This window comes from Lolium rigidum, chromosome 2 (genome assembly GCF_022539505.1).
Source record: "Lolium rigidum isolate FL_2022 chromosome 2, APGP_CSIRO_Lrig_0.1, whole genome shotgun sequence".
Classification (NCBI taxonomy): Eukaryota; Viridiplantae; Streptophyta; class Magnoliopsida; order Poales; family Poaceae; genus Lolium; species Lolium rigidum.
This window is the reverse complement of record NC_061509.1, coordinates 47,775,203-47,792,186: the sequence shown is the minus strand read 5'-3', so window position 1 is coordinate 47,792,186 and position 16,984 is coordinate 47,775,203.

Here is a 16,984-nt window from a genome sequence, read left to right as displayed (position 1 = left end):
ATTGCATTTTCTTACGAGATCCTCAGCATTTTCCAAAGCCGTGGGCCAATAGAACCCATGCCGGAACACTTTTTCCACCAGCGCCCTTGACGAAGCGTGGTGCCCACACTCCCCTTGGTGGATCTCCTCAAGCATTTCCTTTCCCTCTTCCGGTTCCACGCACCTTTGGAGGACACCGGTAACACTTCTCTTGTACACCTCGCCATTGATGATGGTTGATACGTCTCCGACGTATCGATAATTTCTTATGTTCCATGCCACATTATTGATGATATCTACATGTTTTATGCATACTTTATGTCATATTTATGCATTTTCCGGCACTAACCTATTAACGAGATGCCGAAGAGCCGCTTGTCGTTTTCTCGCTGTTTTTGGTTTCGAAAATCCTAGTAAGGAAATATTCTCGGAATTGGACGAAATCAACGCCCGGGGCCTATTTTTGCCACGAAGCTTCCGTAAGACCGGAGGAGAGACGAAGTGGGGCCACGAGGCGCCGCCACACTAGGGCGGCGTGGCCTAGCAGGGGGCCCGCGCGTCCCTAGCGTGTGGGGCCCCCGTGACTCTCCCGACTCCGCCCTTCCGCCCACTTAAAGCCTCCGTTGCGAAACCCCCAGTACCGAGAGCCACGATACGGAAAACCTTACTGAGACGCCGCCGCCGCCAATCCCATCTCGGGGGTTCAGGGAGATCGCCTCCGGCACCCTCGCCGGAGAGGGGAATCATCTCCCGGAGGACTCTTCACCGCCATGGTCGCCTCCGGAGTGATGAGTGAGTAGTTCACCCCTGGACTATGGGTCCATAGCAGTAGCTAGATGGTTGTCTTCTCCTTATGTGCTTCATTGTCGGATCTTGTGAGCTGCCTAACATGATCAAGATCATCTATCCGTAATGCTATATGTTGTGTTTGTCGGGATCCGATGGATAGAGAATACTATGTTATGTTGATTATCAATCTATTACCTAAGTGTTGTTTATGATCTTGCATGCTCTCCGTTATTAGTAGAGGCTCGGCCAAGTTTTTACTCTTAACTCCAAGAGGGAGTATTTATGCTCGATAGTGGGTTCATGCCTCCATTAAATCGGGGACAGAGTGACGGAAAGTTCTAAGGTTGTGGATGTGTTGTTGCCACTAGGGATAAAACATTGATGCTATGTCCGAGGATGTAGTTATTGATTACATTACGCACCATACTTAATGCAATTGTCCGTTGTTTACAACTTAATACTCGGAAGGGGTTCGGATGATAACTCGAAGGTGGACTTTTTAGGCATAGATGCATGCTTGGATAGCGGTCTATGTACTTTGTCGTAATGCCCAATTAAATCTCACTATACTTATCATATCATGTATGTGCATTGTCATGCCCTCTCTATTTGTCAATTGCCCAACCGTAATTTGTTCACCCAACATGCTATTTATCTTATGGGAGAGACACCTCTAGTGAACTGTGGACCCCGGTCCTATTCTTTACATCTGAAATACAAATCTGCTCGCTATTGTTCTTTACCTGTTCTTTGCAAACAAATATCATCATCCACACTATACATCTAATCCTTTGTTACAGCAAGCCGGTGAGATTGACAACCTCACCGTTTCGTTGGGGCAAAGTACTTTGGTTGTGTTGTGCAAGTTCCACGTTGGCGCCGGAATCCCCGGTGTTGCGCCGCACTACATCCCGCCGCCATCAACCTTCAACGTGCTTCTTGGCTCCTCCTCGGTTCGATAAACCTTGGTTTCTTTTCTGAGGGAAAACTTGCTGCTGTGCGCATCATACCTTCCTCTTGGGGTTCCCAACGAACGTGTGTATTACACGCCATCAAGCAATATTTTCTGGCGCCGTTGCCGGGGAACGAAGAAAAGTTACTCCACAAAGATTTCTAACTCCCACGTCAACTGTACGCCAGCAAGTAAATTTCTGGCGCCGTTGCCGGGGAGATCAAGACACGCTGCAAGGGGAGTCTCCACAATCCAATCTCTTTACTTTGTTTTTGTCTTGCTTTATTTTATTTACTACTTTGTTTGCTGCACTAAATCAAAACACAAAAAAATTAGTTGCTAGTTTTACTTTATTTACTGTCTTGTTCTCTATATCTAAAACACAAAAAAAATTAGTTACTTGCATTTACTTTATTTACTTTTTGTTTATTTCATCATGTTTCCTCCTAAGTACACTCTTAAAGACATACCGGTAGGACGTGGGTCTATAATTGGGAGAGATAATATAGAAGATTTTTTCACTCATGTTAGTACCACTGAAGATTTTGAAGATAGACACTTGGTAGAACTTGCTCCTACTTATGAAATTGCTGCTACTTCTTTAGTTCACATGTTGGAAACTAAATTTGTTAATCTTAATCCTATAATCCAACACATGTTTCTCACACTCGGTGATATGGAAGAAGGGGAAAAGAAAGATTTTGTTTTAGAAACCCTTCTTAAAGAATTTGGTGGTGTAGCAAGAGAGGCTAGAAAGGTCTTTACTAAATACAATATGCTTGGCTCTTATACCAATTTTGGTAGTACCCTTGAAAAGATGGACATGGAGAGAGTTAGGTACACTAATAATATTAATGATGGTGGGGAGATTAAGACAACAATACCTTGTAAGCTCCTGGGAATGAATGACGCTCTAGAGAATAACTATGGTTGGCTTGTCCCTGAAAATTTGTTTGACGAGGGTAGCAAACCTAAGAATAATGAAAAGGGAACCTCTGAAACTCATATAGATAAGATAAAATGCATAGTTGAGAAAACTCCCAACACCTATGTTGATGCTTCATCTCTTGATAACACTTGATATACACTTTCTGCGCCTAGCTGAAAGGTGTTAAAGAAAAGCGCTTATGGGAGACAACCCATGTTTTTACTACAGTACTTTTATTTTATATTTGAGTCTTGGAAGTTGTTACTACTGTAGCAACCTCTCCTTATCTTAGTTTTGTGCATTGTTGTGCCAAGTAAAGTCTTTGATAGTAAGGTTCATACTAGATTTGGATTACTGCGCAGAAACAGATTTCTTTTCTGTCACGAATTTCGACCTGCCTCTCTCGTAGGTAGCTCAGAAAAATATGCCAATTTACGTGCGTGATCCTCAGATATGTACGCAACTTTCATTCAATTTGGGCATTTTCATTTGAGCAAGTCTGGTGCCTCAATAAAATCCTTCTTTACGGACTGTTCTGTTTTGACAGATTCTGCCTTTTATTTCGCATTGCCTCTTTTGCTATGTTGGATGAATTTCTTTGTTCCATTAATGTCCAGTAGCTTTGTGCAATGTCTAGAAGTGTTAAGAATGATTATGTCACCTCTGAACATGTGAATTTTTATTATGCACTAACCCTCTAATGAGTTGTTTCGAGTTTGGTGTGGAGGAAGTTTTCAAGGGTCAAGAGAGGAGGATGATACAATATGATCAAGGAGAGTGAAAGCTCTAAGCTTGGGGATGCCCCGGTGGTTCACCCCTGCATATTTTAAGAAGACTCAAGCGTCTAAGCTTGGGGATGCCCAAGGCATCCCCTTCTTCATCGACAACATTATCGGGTTCCTCCCCCGAAACTATATTTTTATTCCATCACATCTTATGTGCTTTGCTTGGAGCGTCGGTTTGTTTTTGTTTTTGTTTTTGTTTGAATAAAATGGATCCTAGCATTCATTGTGTGGGAGAGAGACACGCTCCGCTGTTGCATATGGACAAATATGCCCTTAGGCTTTACTCATAGTATTCATAGCGAAGGTTGAATCTTCTTCGTTAAATTGTTATATGGTTGGAATCGGGAAATGCTACATGTAGTAATTCTAAAATGTCTTGAATAATTTGATACTTGGCAATTGTTGTGCTCATGTTTAAGCTCTTGCATCATATACTTTGCACCTACTAATGAAGAAATACATAGAGCTTGCTAAAATTTGGTGATCTCTCTAAAGTCTAGATAATTTCTAGTATTGAGTTTTGAACAACAAGGAAGACGGTGTAGAGTCTTATAATATTTACAATATGTCTTTTATGTGAGTTTTGCTGCACTAGTTCATCCTTGTGTTTGTTTCAAATAACCTTGCTAGCCTAAAACCTTGTATCGAGAGGGAATACTTCTCATGCATCCAAAATCCTTGAGCCAACCACTATGCCATTTGTGTCCACCATACCTACCTACTACATGGTATTTCTCCGCCATTCCAAAGTAAATTGCTTGAGTGCTACCTTTAAAATTTCCATTCTTTACCTTCGCAATATATAGCTCATGGGACAAATAGCTTAAAAACTATTGTGGTATGGAATATGTACTTATGCACTTTATCTCTTATTAAGTTGTTTGTTGTGCGATAACCATGTTCCTGGGGACGCCATCAACTACTCTTTGTTGAATATCATGTGAGTTGCTATGCATGTCCGTCTTGTCTGAAGTAAGGGAGATTTACAACTCATTTAATGGTTAGAGCATGCATAATGTTAGAGAAGAACATTGGGCCGCTAACTAAAGCCATGAATCATGGTGGAAGTTTCAGTTTTGGACAAATATCCTCAATCTCATATGAGAACATTAATTGTTGCTACATTCTTATGCATTAAAGAGGAGTCCATTATCTCGTTGTCTATGTTGTCCCGGTATGGATGTCTAAGTTGAGAATAATCAAAAGCGAGAAATCCAAATGCGAGCTTTCTCCTTAGACCTTTGTACAGAGCGGCATAGAGGTACCCCTTTGTGACACTTGGTTAAAACATGTGTATTGCAATGATAATCCCGGTAATCCGAGCTAATTAGGACAAGGTGCGGGCACTATTAGTATACTATGCATGAGGCTTGCAACTTGTAAGATATAATTTACATGATACATATGCTTTATTACTACCGTTGACAAAATTGTTTCTTGTTTTCAAAATAAAAGCTCTAGCACAAAAATAGTAATCAATGCTTCCCTCTGCGAAGGGCCTTTCTTTTACTTTTATGTTGAGTCAGCTCACCTATTTCTCTCCACCTCAAGAAGCAAACACTTGTGTGAACTCGTGCATTGATTCCTACATACTTGCATATTGCACTTGTTATATTACTTTACATTGACAATATCCATGAGATATACATGTTATAAGTTGAAAGCAACCGCTGAAACTTAATCTTCCTCTGTGTTGCTTCAATACCTTTACTTTGATTTATTGCTTTATGAGTTAACTCTTATGCAAGACTTATTGATGCTTGTCTTGAAAGTACTATTCATGAAAAGTCTTTGCTTTATGATTCAGTTGTTTACTCATGTCATTACCGTTGTTTTGATCGCTGCATTCATTACATATGCTTACAATAGTATGATCAAGGTTATGATGGCATGTCACTCCGTAAATTATCTTTGTTATCGTTTACCTGCTCGGGACGAGCAGGAACTAAGCTTGGGGATGCCGATACTTCTCCGACGTATCGATTATTTCTTATGTTCCATGCCACATTTTGATGATATCTACATGTTTTATGCATACTTTATGTCATATTTATGCATTTTCCAGCACTAACCTATTAACGAGATGCCGAAGAGCCGCTTGCTCGTTTTCTGCTGTTTTTGGTTTCAGAAATCCTAGTAAGGAAATATTCTCGGAATTGGACGAAATCAACGCCCAGGGGCCTATTTTTACACGCAGCTTCCAGAAGACCGGAGGGGAGACGAAGTGGGGCCACGGGGCGCCGCCACACTAGGGCGGCGCGGCCTAAAGGGGGCCCGCGCGGCCCTAGCGTGTGGGGCCCCCGTGACTCTCCCGACTCCGCCCTTCCGCCTACTTAAAGCCTCCGTCGCGAAACCCCCAGTACCGAGAGCCACGATACGGAAAACCTTCCGAGACGCCGCCGCCGCCAATCCCATCTCGGGGATTCGGAGATCGCCTCCGGCACCCTGCCGGAGAGGGGAATCATCTCCCGGAGGACTCTTCACCGCCATGGTCGCCTCCGGAGTGATGAGTGAGTAGTTCACCCCCGGACTATGGGTCCATAGCAAGTAGCTAGATGGTTGTCTTCTCCTTATGTGCTTCATTGTCGGATCTTGTGAGCTGCCTAACATGATCAAGATCATCTATCTGTAATGCTATATGTTGTGTTTGTCGGGATCCGATGGATAGAGAATACTATGTTATGTTGATTATCAATCTATTACCTAAGTGTTGTTTATGATCTTGCATGCTCTCCGTTATTAGTAGAGGCTCTGGCCAAGTTTTTACTCTTAACTCCAAGAGGGAGTATTTATGCTCGATAGTGGGTTCATGCCTCCATTAAATCAGGGACAAGTGATGTAAAGTTCTAAGGTTGTGGATGTGCTGTTGCCACTAGGGATAAAACATTGATGCTATGTCCGAGGATGTAGTTATTGATTACATTACGCACCATACTTAATGCAATTGTCTCGTTGTTTACAACTTAATACCGGAAGGGGTTCGGATGATAACCTCGAAGGTGGACTTTTTAGGCATAGATGCATGCCGGATAGCGGTCTATGTACTTTGTCGTAATGCCCAATTAAATCTCACTATACTTATCATATCATGTATGTGCATTGTCATGCCCTCTCTATTTTTCAATTGCCCGACTGTAATTTGTTCACCCAACATGCTATTTATTTTATGGGAGAGACACCTCTAGTGAACTGTGGACCCCGGTCCTATTCTTTACATCTGAAATACAAATCTGCTGCTATTGTTCTTTACTGTTCTTTGCAAACAAATATCATCATCCACACTATACATCTAATCCTTTGTTACAGCAAGCCGGTGAGATTGACAACCTCACTGTTTCATTGGGGCAAAGTACTTTGGTTGTGTTGTGCAGGTTCCACGTTGGCGCCGGAATCCCTGGTGTTGCGCCGCACTACATCCCGCTGCCATCAACCTTCAACGTGCTTCTTGGCTCCTCCTGGTTCGATAAACCTTGGTTTCTTTCTGAGGGAAAACTTGCTGCTGTGCGCATCATACCTTCCTCTTGGGGTTCCCAACGAACGTGTGTATTACACGCCATCAATGGTGTATGCTTTGGACCTCCTTTGGATCCTTCTGGACTCACTTTCGTCAACCGGCAAGGTGCCGTTGATCAGGAATTCCTTAATAGGTTTAACCCGTGATGGTGCCTCCCGAATCAGGAACACCGGTACGTCTATGTCCATGCTATCCACCAGCATTGTTTCTTCCGGTATAGATGCAGCAGTCCCCGAGCTTACCGGAACAGTCCCCGAGCTTGCCGGAACAGTCCCCGGGTTACCTTCGTCGATATCCATAGGTACAACATGTGACTCCGGTACGAAGATGGACTCCGACTCCGGACTTGGCTTGATTGATGGTACTCTTAAGTGCGCCAAGGCTATTCCGGGAGGAATTTCTTGCCTGGATGAGCCCATCTTGGACAAAGCATCCGCGGCTTCATTTTCTGCTCGTGGCACATGGTGAAACTCACATCCTTCAAAGAAGCCGGCAATCTTTTGCACGTGAAACCGGTACGAAGCCATGTTGGCATCTTTTGCGTCCCAATCTCCGGAACACTGTTGTACCACAAGATCTGAATCTCCGTAGCAAATGATCCGGTGTGCACCGATTTCTTTTGCGACCTTAAGCCCATGAATTAGAGCCTTGTATTCAGCAACGTTGTTTGATGCCCTGAAGTGTACTTGCAAAACATACCGGAGATGATCCCCCTTGGGTGAGGTTAGCACCACACCGGCACCTAGACCCTCTTTGAGTTTGGATCCGTCAAAGTGCATCTTCCAGTATTCTATTCTTTGGTCCGGCGGCTTGTATTGCATTTCCGCCCAATCAACCAAGAAATCAGCTAAAGCTTGTGATTTTATGGCATCTCTTCTTTCATACGCCGGTACGTATGGTGATATCTGGATCGCCCATTTTGCAATCCTACCGCTAGCATCTTTGTTGCACATGATATCGGAGATGGGTGCCTCACTCACCACCTTGATGGGGTGCTCCTCAAAGTAGTGCTTGAGCTTTGTGGCGGCCATGAACACGCCATAAGTCATTTTCTGGAAGTGTGGGTAGTTTTGCTTTGAGAGGGAGAGCACCTCGCTCAGGTAGTATACCGGCCTCTGGACGGTTTTTCCTTCCTCTTCTCTTTCTACTACCACAACAACACTTACAACCCGGTTAGTTGCTGCTATGTACAACAACATGGGCTCTCTTTCCAAAGGCGAAGCCAGTATTGGTGCAGTGGCTAGCATTGTTTTTAGCTCTTTAAACGCCGCGTCTGCCTGAGGGGTCCAGACGAACGTATCGGATTTTTTCATCAGAGCGTAGAGTGGCAGGGCCTTTTCTCCCAACTTGCTTATGAACCGGCTCAGCGATGCTAAGCTTCCGGTAAACTTTTGTCCATACTTAAGATCTCGCGGTATTGTCATTCTTTCGATTGCCCGGATCTTTACCGGATTGACCTCAATGCCCCGGCTTGATACGAGAAAGCCAAGCAGCTTGCCGGCAGGGACACCGAAGGTGCATTTTGCCGGATTAAGTTTCATCCGGAATCTTCTTAAGTTATCGAATGTTTGCCGGAGATCGTCGATTAAGGTTTCTTTTGCCTTAGTTTTTACCACGACATCGTCCACATAGACTTGCACATTTTTTCCGATTTGGTCAAACAAACACTTTTGCATACAGCGCTGATACGTTGCACCAGCGTTGCGCAAACCAAAGGGCATAGTGACATAGCAATAAGCCCCATGCGGGGTAATGAACGCAGTTTTTATTTGATCTTCCTTTTTCAAGGGGATTTGGTGGAAACCGGAATAAGCATCCAGGAAAGACAACAGCTCACACCCGGCAGTGGAATCAATCACTTGATCGATCCGCGGTAGAGGGAAAGGATCTTTTGGGCAAGCTTTGTTCAGGTTGGTGTAGTCGATGCACATGCGCCACACCTTTGGAGCTTTTGCTTCGAGGTTCTCATCTTTCTTCTTTTCGACCAGCACCGGATTGGCCAGCCACTCAGTGTGCAGCACTTCCACGATGAAACGGGCAACCAACAACTTTGTCACTTCTTCTCCAATGATTTTCCTCCTATCCTCAGCAAACCGGCGTAAAGGTTGTCGCACCGGCTTCGCATCCTTCCGGACATTCAAAGAGTGCTCAGCCAGCTCCCTCGGAACACCTACCAAGTCCTCTGTAGACCAAGCAAAGATATTCCGATTCTCACGGAGGAAGCTGACGAGCACGCTTTCCTATGCCTCACTGAGGCCGGCACCGATACGAACGGTACGCTCAGGGAAAGCCGGATCCAGCACGATGTCCTTTGTTTCTTTTGTCGGCTTGAACGCCGGTGCGCTCAAGCTTGCACTCATTGCCGCTAAGCTCAACTGTGAAGACTGAGCCAACGCAACCGCAATTTGCATCCTCCTTTTTTCCTCTACGATCACCAGCGATTCTGCCAGGTTTGATCCGGCGGAAGCAGTTTCCAGCGAAATCTTGTAGTTTCCTACCACAGTTAAGGGTCCACGAGGTGCCGGCATCTTCATCTTGAGATACGCCGTGTGGGTCGAGGCCATGAAAGCTGCCAATGCCGGTCTCCCCAGTAGTGCATGGTACGGACTATCTAGGTCCACCACCTCGAACTCAATGTTTTCAACCCGACAATTGTCACGCCCTCCAAACGACACATCCACCCGGACTTTTCCAACCGGTGCGCAGGACAAACCCGGAACGATTCCGTGGAACATTGTACGAGTTGGCTGAAGCATGTTTTCTGTTATGCCCAACGTATGCATGGTGTGCCGGTACATTATGTTTATGCTGCTACCATTGTCTATCAGCACTTTGCTGAACTTGACGCGAGTCGTTGGCCCTTTCATGATTGGGTCCACCACGAGAGCGTAACCACCCGGATTAGGCATTACCTTGGGGTGATCCTTGAGCGACCAGGAGATTTCCTGATGTGACCACTGCATGTATTTTGGTACTACCGGCATCACCGCGTTCACTTCCATGGAACGGCGATGTAGGCTCTGCCTGTCTGTCGGCTCAGTGACGAACACAACACAGCACACATCCGGATCCTCATAAACATTCCGGCCTAAAGGTGTCGGTGGAGGTGGTTGGCCGTGGCCCTCTCCCACCTGATTGACTTGCTCGAGTACTCGCTGCCTGTTTGGCTGAGGCTGTACCGGTAAAGCATTTGCTCCGGTAAGCGGTGGTGGTGGTGGTAGTTGATGCTGGTGCAGCATATCTTGAGATGGTGGTACTATCGTGGAGCACCCTTGTGCTTGCGCATCTTTTACTGCTCCCTTGAGCATCAAATACTTTGTCCAAGAACAATCCTTCGTCAGGTGGTTCGACGGGTGAGCCGGATTCGGCGTGTGCCACCGGCAAGGTTGATCCATGGCGGCTTCCATGGTGTATTTCACAGGTTCTTGCCAATTCTTTTTCTGGCCCCAGGGTTTCTTTTCGACCCATTGCTTCTTAGGACCCGCCCATGGCTGCGATCCGGTTTTCTGCCTCTGGCTGCCGTTGGCATCAGACTTTTCTTGTACAGCAGCAACTTGCTGCGGACCGTACCTTCGATCCGGGAAATCCTCCCTCCTCTTGTTGTTCCGGTTGTCCCGGTATTGTTCTTGGCACTGCTGAGGTGGGTTTGATTGTTCTGGCTCAGCTTGTACCGCCGGTTGCATTGGGTCTCCCAATGCATAGTTATCCGCCACACGTATCATCTCCGCCAAAGTTACCGGCATGTTCTGCTGTAGCTTTTGCCACAACGGCGATCCTCTGCGGCATCCATTGCAAAACCAAGCTATGGCTTGCGCTTCTATCACCCCTTCACAGGAGTTTCTAATGGAGTTCCACCGGGTCAGGTAATCCTGGTCCGTTTCTCCGCGGGCGCCGCACGCACAAAGCGAGCTGCCGAGGCTCGTTGGGCCTCCGGTATGTGCTGCTGAAATTACTCACAAAAGCTTCCTCAAAGTCCAACCAACCATTTATGCTCCCTACCGGCAAGTTGTTCAGCCAGATTCTTGTCGGTCCCACCAGGAACGTTGGCACAATTCTCACGGCCCAACGCCGGTTTCCTCCTCCGGTTACGCTTCCTCCGCCGCCAGCGACGTATACCGCGGTCACGTAATCCGCGAGCCAATCTTCCGGCTTAGTGGTGCCATCATATGTTTTGGTGTCACGGGGCAACTGGAAGTTGCGAACTGTTGGCTCCTCTTTCATGATCCTTGGGCCAAAGCACTTTGGACCCGGAGGACCCTCTGCCTCGATCATTTCAGACAAATACACTCTATCCAGACGGTGCCTCGCATCCCGTTCTGGCAGGTGTCTTTCTCCCACGCGCTCTCCCAATGGGTTCCGGTAAGCGGTGAGTCTTGTCGAATCAGCTTCATCGTAACGTTCCGGCGCCGCGGCCCTTGCCTGCCGGTACCTCGGGGGAGGCATTTCCTCCTCATCATACGCTGCCCTTGCAGCTCGATAATTTTGCCCGGTTTCATATCTACCGGCATAGCCTCCTTTGGCGTAACCTCGATCTGCCCCTTGGCTTTTTTCTACCGGCATCGTGTTGCTCGGCTTGTTGCTTTCCAGCAAGAACCGGATCGTACACAGTCATCTGCTGTGCGTTCATCTCTTTTTCTCTCCTTCTGTCCGGATGGGGGGACGAGGCCTGCCCATGGGACTTGCTTCCGGCGTTCTTTGTTGAACGCGCGGATTTTGAGGCCGCAGCCTTGTTCAGCTTAGCCAGCTGCTCAGCATTCTGCTGCTCGATAGTTTCTACCAGCTCTCTAACACGCTCTTGCTATTTTGCCAAAGCATCTCCGGAAAGCGACTCACATAGCTCTACTGCAGCCTTAGCAGCTTTTATAGTTTTATCCGGACTATCGTACTTAGGTTTCTCTACGATGCTCACAGATGCAGAGGTACTTTTGCCTGGCAAGAACTTCCTTACGCAAATCCTGATCTAGATTGCGAGCCTTAAGCCGGTTCTCCGGTATCCTAGCAACATGAGCGCTAACAGAAGCAAAGCCATGGGCAACGTTGTACTCACGTAGGGTTAGGTTCAGCTCGCGCTGCGCCCGGACGATGTCGGCGCTGTTCGCGAGCAGCTTCTGGCGTTGTGCCTCCAGCTCCGCCTGAGCCGCTGCCGGGTCGATGTTCTGCGCGATGGGCGTTGCCAGCATGTTCATCGCCGCTTGGAGAGGTGTTTCCGGTGGTGCGGAAGATGCTCCGGCAGCGCCAGCGTCGCGCTCCAGCGGTGGCTTGGCCGCACGGGTCGAAGCCGCACGGCCAGCACCTTCATCCACAGCTTCCTTGCCTGCGCCGACCGCGCCGGCCATCATCACCTCGACGCTACTGGCAGCGCGGCCAGCACAGAGCCACCTTGGCGGGTCCGGCGCCACCAGCACCGGCGAGAGGCGCTGGCGCACAGGGACGGTGCCGAAGTAGATGCGGTGGCTGCCGAACTCGATGATGCGGCCGTTCTTGGGGAAGATGCCACCGTTGGCGAAGTAGCCCGCGTTGTCGTTGATGATGTCCATGGAGTAGAGGCGCTGGACGAGCGCAGACACCGTCTGCTCGCCGGCGACCTCGAGGATGCCCGTCCGAATATGAACTCCAGCAAGCACCACTTCATGCCCCACGGTGGGTGCCAACTGTCGTCGTGGGGAACAGACAGATGCCATAGGATGGCTTAAGTTGGGGCCGAATGGACGCTAGAGGATTCGGGGAGGGTTTGTGATTAGATGGGATGAACTTCCGGATGCTTTCCTCAAGAACTTAGCCAAGGCTAGAGGTAGAAGAAGAAAGACACAAGGAAGAACTCGCTCTAGATCTTTCTCTTCATTGATCTCAACATGATACAAGTTTGTGCATACAAGGTTCTCCCTCTAAGCTAATCGTCTATCGTCTACCCGTGTACGGGTGTGCCCCCTCTCCTTATATAGGGGAGAGGGTGGCTTACAGGGGAAGAAACCCTAATGGCATCTTTGACTAGACAAACTACTTTACAAAGTTACTTTAATCATAGATGACACCGGGGTCTTCTTTAATCAGGGAGGCTGACGTCCTCCGGCTTCTTTCAGCGTCATCCTCTTCTTTATCGTCAGGGCTTCGTTTAAAGCTACTTTGCTTAGCTCATCTTTGTCTTCTAGCTCTGGAGAGAATCTTTGACCAGTCCTGCCGACGTGCTACAGTGTACTTCTTACCGGTAGCCCGGTGTCTTCTCTATCCGGTTCCGGTATACCCCTCCTGGGGATACCGGCTTAGCTTCACTTAGCCAAACTCTCAACTTCGTGCTCCGGTATAAACGTTAAACCGGTATCTTGATGGCCTAAACCATCCGGTTTTGGCATGCCTTTGGCATACCGGGGGTCATCCCCCCAACAATAACCATCACTTAAAACATTCTTATCAACGTTCAGATGTATAAAAGTATCATTTATTTTGGCATAAGAAAAACTCTTCTCATTAATAATAATTGGAGCAGGATCATTATCAAGAATTTGAACATGGTAAACAAGTTGCATACTAAGGGAATGGTTTTTGGCAATCCCATCATAACTATGACAAGTTTCCTAAGGATAATTATAACCTGTGTCATAGAATTCTTTATAAAAATTGTCAAAGATTGGAGGCATAGTGTCATCATAAGAAATAGAATATTTATCTTCCACAGTATGTTCATCTGTAACCATATCATCATTGTTACTAGAAGGAGATGTATCAAACATATAATCATCAGTAGCAAAAGGATTTTCAAACACCTCATCCCCAAGCTTAGAGCTTTTTATATCATTATGGGAAGAAGCATGGATAGTACTAATACTATGGCAATTATTAACATCCTCATTTTCAGAATTAGTTTCCCAGAGATTTTTAATATCAAAAGTAGTGTGCTCTTCTAAATCACGATCACTAATATAGGTAAAGGGCATAGGAAGATCATTGCACTCAAATTCATTATCATAATAATCATTAGGAGCAACATACTTACAGTTACCTATCGTTATCTCATACACGCGGGGATATGCAGTTACCTCTTTCTTTTTATTTCCCCTCTTCTTATTCTTCTTCGTTCCCTTCTTCTTCTTCTTTTCCTTCTCGTTCCCTTCTTGAGGAGGAAGAGGCTTGAAGGGAGGCTTCTCCACATAACCTGATTTATTTCCAGAAACAATAGAAGAAACTTGGGAGGATTCCTCCTTTTTATTAATAAGTTCAAAACACACAGCGGTCCTATCATATTTTGGCAAAGTGTCATCTTCTAAAATATTTTGTATGTAAGTATTTGTGTGGCAATTATCAATGCAATAAGAAAGACACCCATGCAGGACACTATTAATATCAAGAGCACTCATATCCACCAAAGAAGTTTTTCTCAATAACTCTTCACACTCCAAAAATAATGTAAGTTCATCATGCTGATTAGGAGTGATTTCATCATCACAATACAAATTTGCAGCACTCATGAGGTTCGAATTATCATTGGAGGAGCATTGAAAATTAAAATGACCCACTCTATGGAAAAGTTCACAGATAAAAGGATAGAGGGCACAAACTTTTTCACCAAGATCATCTAGAGCCCTAGACCACTTTCTAGTTTTTTCATTCCTGTGATGGATACAATATTCTTCTTCAATTTTATTCTTTTCACAAGGTCTATGAACTCCACAAAAATTAACATGCTTATAGGAAATAGCATTCTCAGAAGTTTGAGCATGTTCATTGCAATCATTAACAACAATTTCATTTTTCATGCAAGTGTCTTTAAAAGGTTCATGATACATGTACCAATTTGCTTTAGGAACATTAATATGAGAAGCAAAGGCTCTATAATAATCGACCATAGTTTGAGGATCAAGACCATATTTAGCACTAAGCTCTTGAAAATCAGCAGTTTCAATGAAAGACTTAATGCATTCATATGCATAGTTTATACCTGATTCTTTACCTTTGTCGTTCTCCCAATCTTCAGTATTCTCCTGAATCCGGTCAAGAAGGTCCCATTTAAACTCTTCTTTGTTGCGCGTGAATGATCCAGAACAAGTAGTATCCAGCAAGGTTTTATCTTGAAAAGAAACTCTTGCATAGAAATTATCAATGATGATATTACCAGGAAGCTCATGAATGGGGCATTTGAGCATTAAAGACTTCAATCTCCCCCATGCTTGGGCAATACTCTCTCCATCATGAGGCCAGAAATTATATATGCGGTTTCGGTCTTTGTGAATTTCACTTGGAGGATAGAATTTAGAATAAAATAGAGGCATAATATCCTTCCAATCAAGAGAATGCCTATTCTTCAACAATTTATACCAATGCGCCGCTTTACCAGACAGCGACATAGAGAATAGTTTCTTCCTCACTTCATCCATAGAGATACCTGCACACTTGAATAACCCGCATAATTCATGCAAAAACAGTAAATGATCTCCAGGATGGACAGTTCCATCCCCTTCATAGCGGTTATCCACAACACGTTCAATAATTTTCATAGGTATTTTATATGGAATACTTTCAGTAGGTGGATTTAAAATATCACAAGCATCATTAGAGTTATCGCATATGGGAGATAAAGTATTATCAGGGCAAATTTTCTCCCTTAACGATGGGAAGCTAAAAAGATCGTAAAAACTAGCTTCCCCAAGCTTAGACTTTTCCATAGCATTAGCAGTAATTGCGTTCATACCTATAACATTGCTACTAGCATGCAAATAAGCAAAGAGATAGTGAAATACAAGTAATATGGATGATTGTAAGTAGTAATTGCAATCTGAAATAAAAATGGCAGCAAGCAGACATGTAGCAGAACTTGTTGGAAACGGAGTTTCAATGCTTAGAAATAAGGCCTAGGGATCATACTTTCACTAGTGGACACTCTCAACAATGATCACATAACTGAATAAATAAATGCTACTCTTAAACACTCTCTTGTTGGATAACAAACACCATTCATTGTGTAGGGCTACAAAGCACACCTCAAGCCGGAGTAAACAAGCTCCACAACTTCATAAAGGAATCACACACGATGCGCACACTGTCACCATCACACCGTGGAGAGTGAATCCGGAGTTCATATTAAAGTAACCTCTAGAGTGCATAATAGACCGTTGCAATTTAGACCGAGTACTAACATAGCATACACACTCGTCAACAATAGCTATGAAAGGGGGAATAGATCACATCAATACTATCATAGTAATAGTTAACTTCATAATCTACAAGAGATTACAATCATAACCTACGCCAAGTACTACATGATGCACACACTGTCATCTTTACATCATGGAGGAGGAATAGAATACTTTAATAACATCACTAGAGTAGCACATAGATTAATAGTGATACAAAGCTCATGATCACATAAACATCACACCATGGGAGAGAGAGATGAACCACATAGCTACCGTAGAGCCCTCAGCCTCGAGGGAGAACTACTCCCTCCTCATCATGGGAGACAGCAACGGGGTGGTGTCGATGGAGACGACTCCGGGGGCAATTCCCCATCCCAGCGGCGTGCCGGAAGAGAGACTTCTGTCCCCCGAAACTTGTTTTCACGATGGCGACGGCTACGGAACTCTTCGTGGAATATCGTCGGGTGCTTTAGGGTTTTCACTTCTGGGATAATATATAGGCGAAGGGGCGATGTCGGTGGAGTCCCGAGGTGGGGTCCCCACCTGGCGGCATGGCAGAGGGGTGGCCCGCGCCCCCTAGGGTGTGGGCACCTCGTGGCCCCCCTTCGTCTCTCCTTCGGACTCCGTGAAGCCCCTGGAAAAATAAGAACGTGGCCTTTTGTTTCGTCCAATTCCGAGAATATTTCCTGTGTAGGATTTCTGAAACCAAAAACAGCAGAAAGCAGGAACTGGCGCTTCAGCATCTTGTTAATAGGTTAGTGCCGGAAAATGCATAAAAGTGATACAAAGTATGAATAAAACATGTAGGTATTGTCATAAAACTAGCATGGAACATAAGAAATTATAAATACGTTTGAGACGTATCAAGAGGCTAAGTGGTACGGCGACCTAGCTCTAGACTTCTAGTGG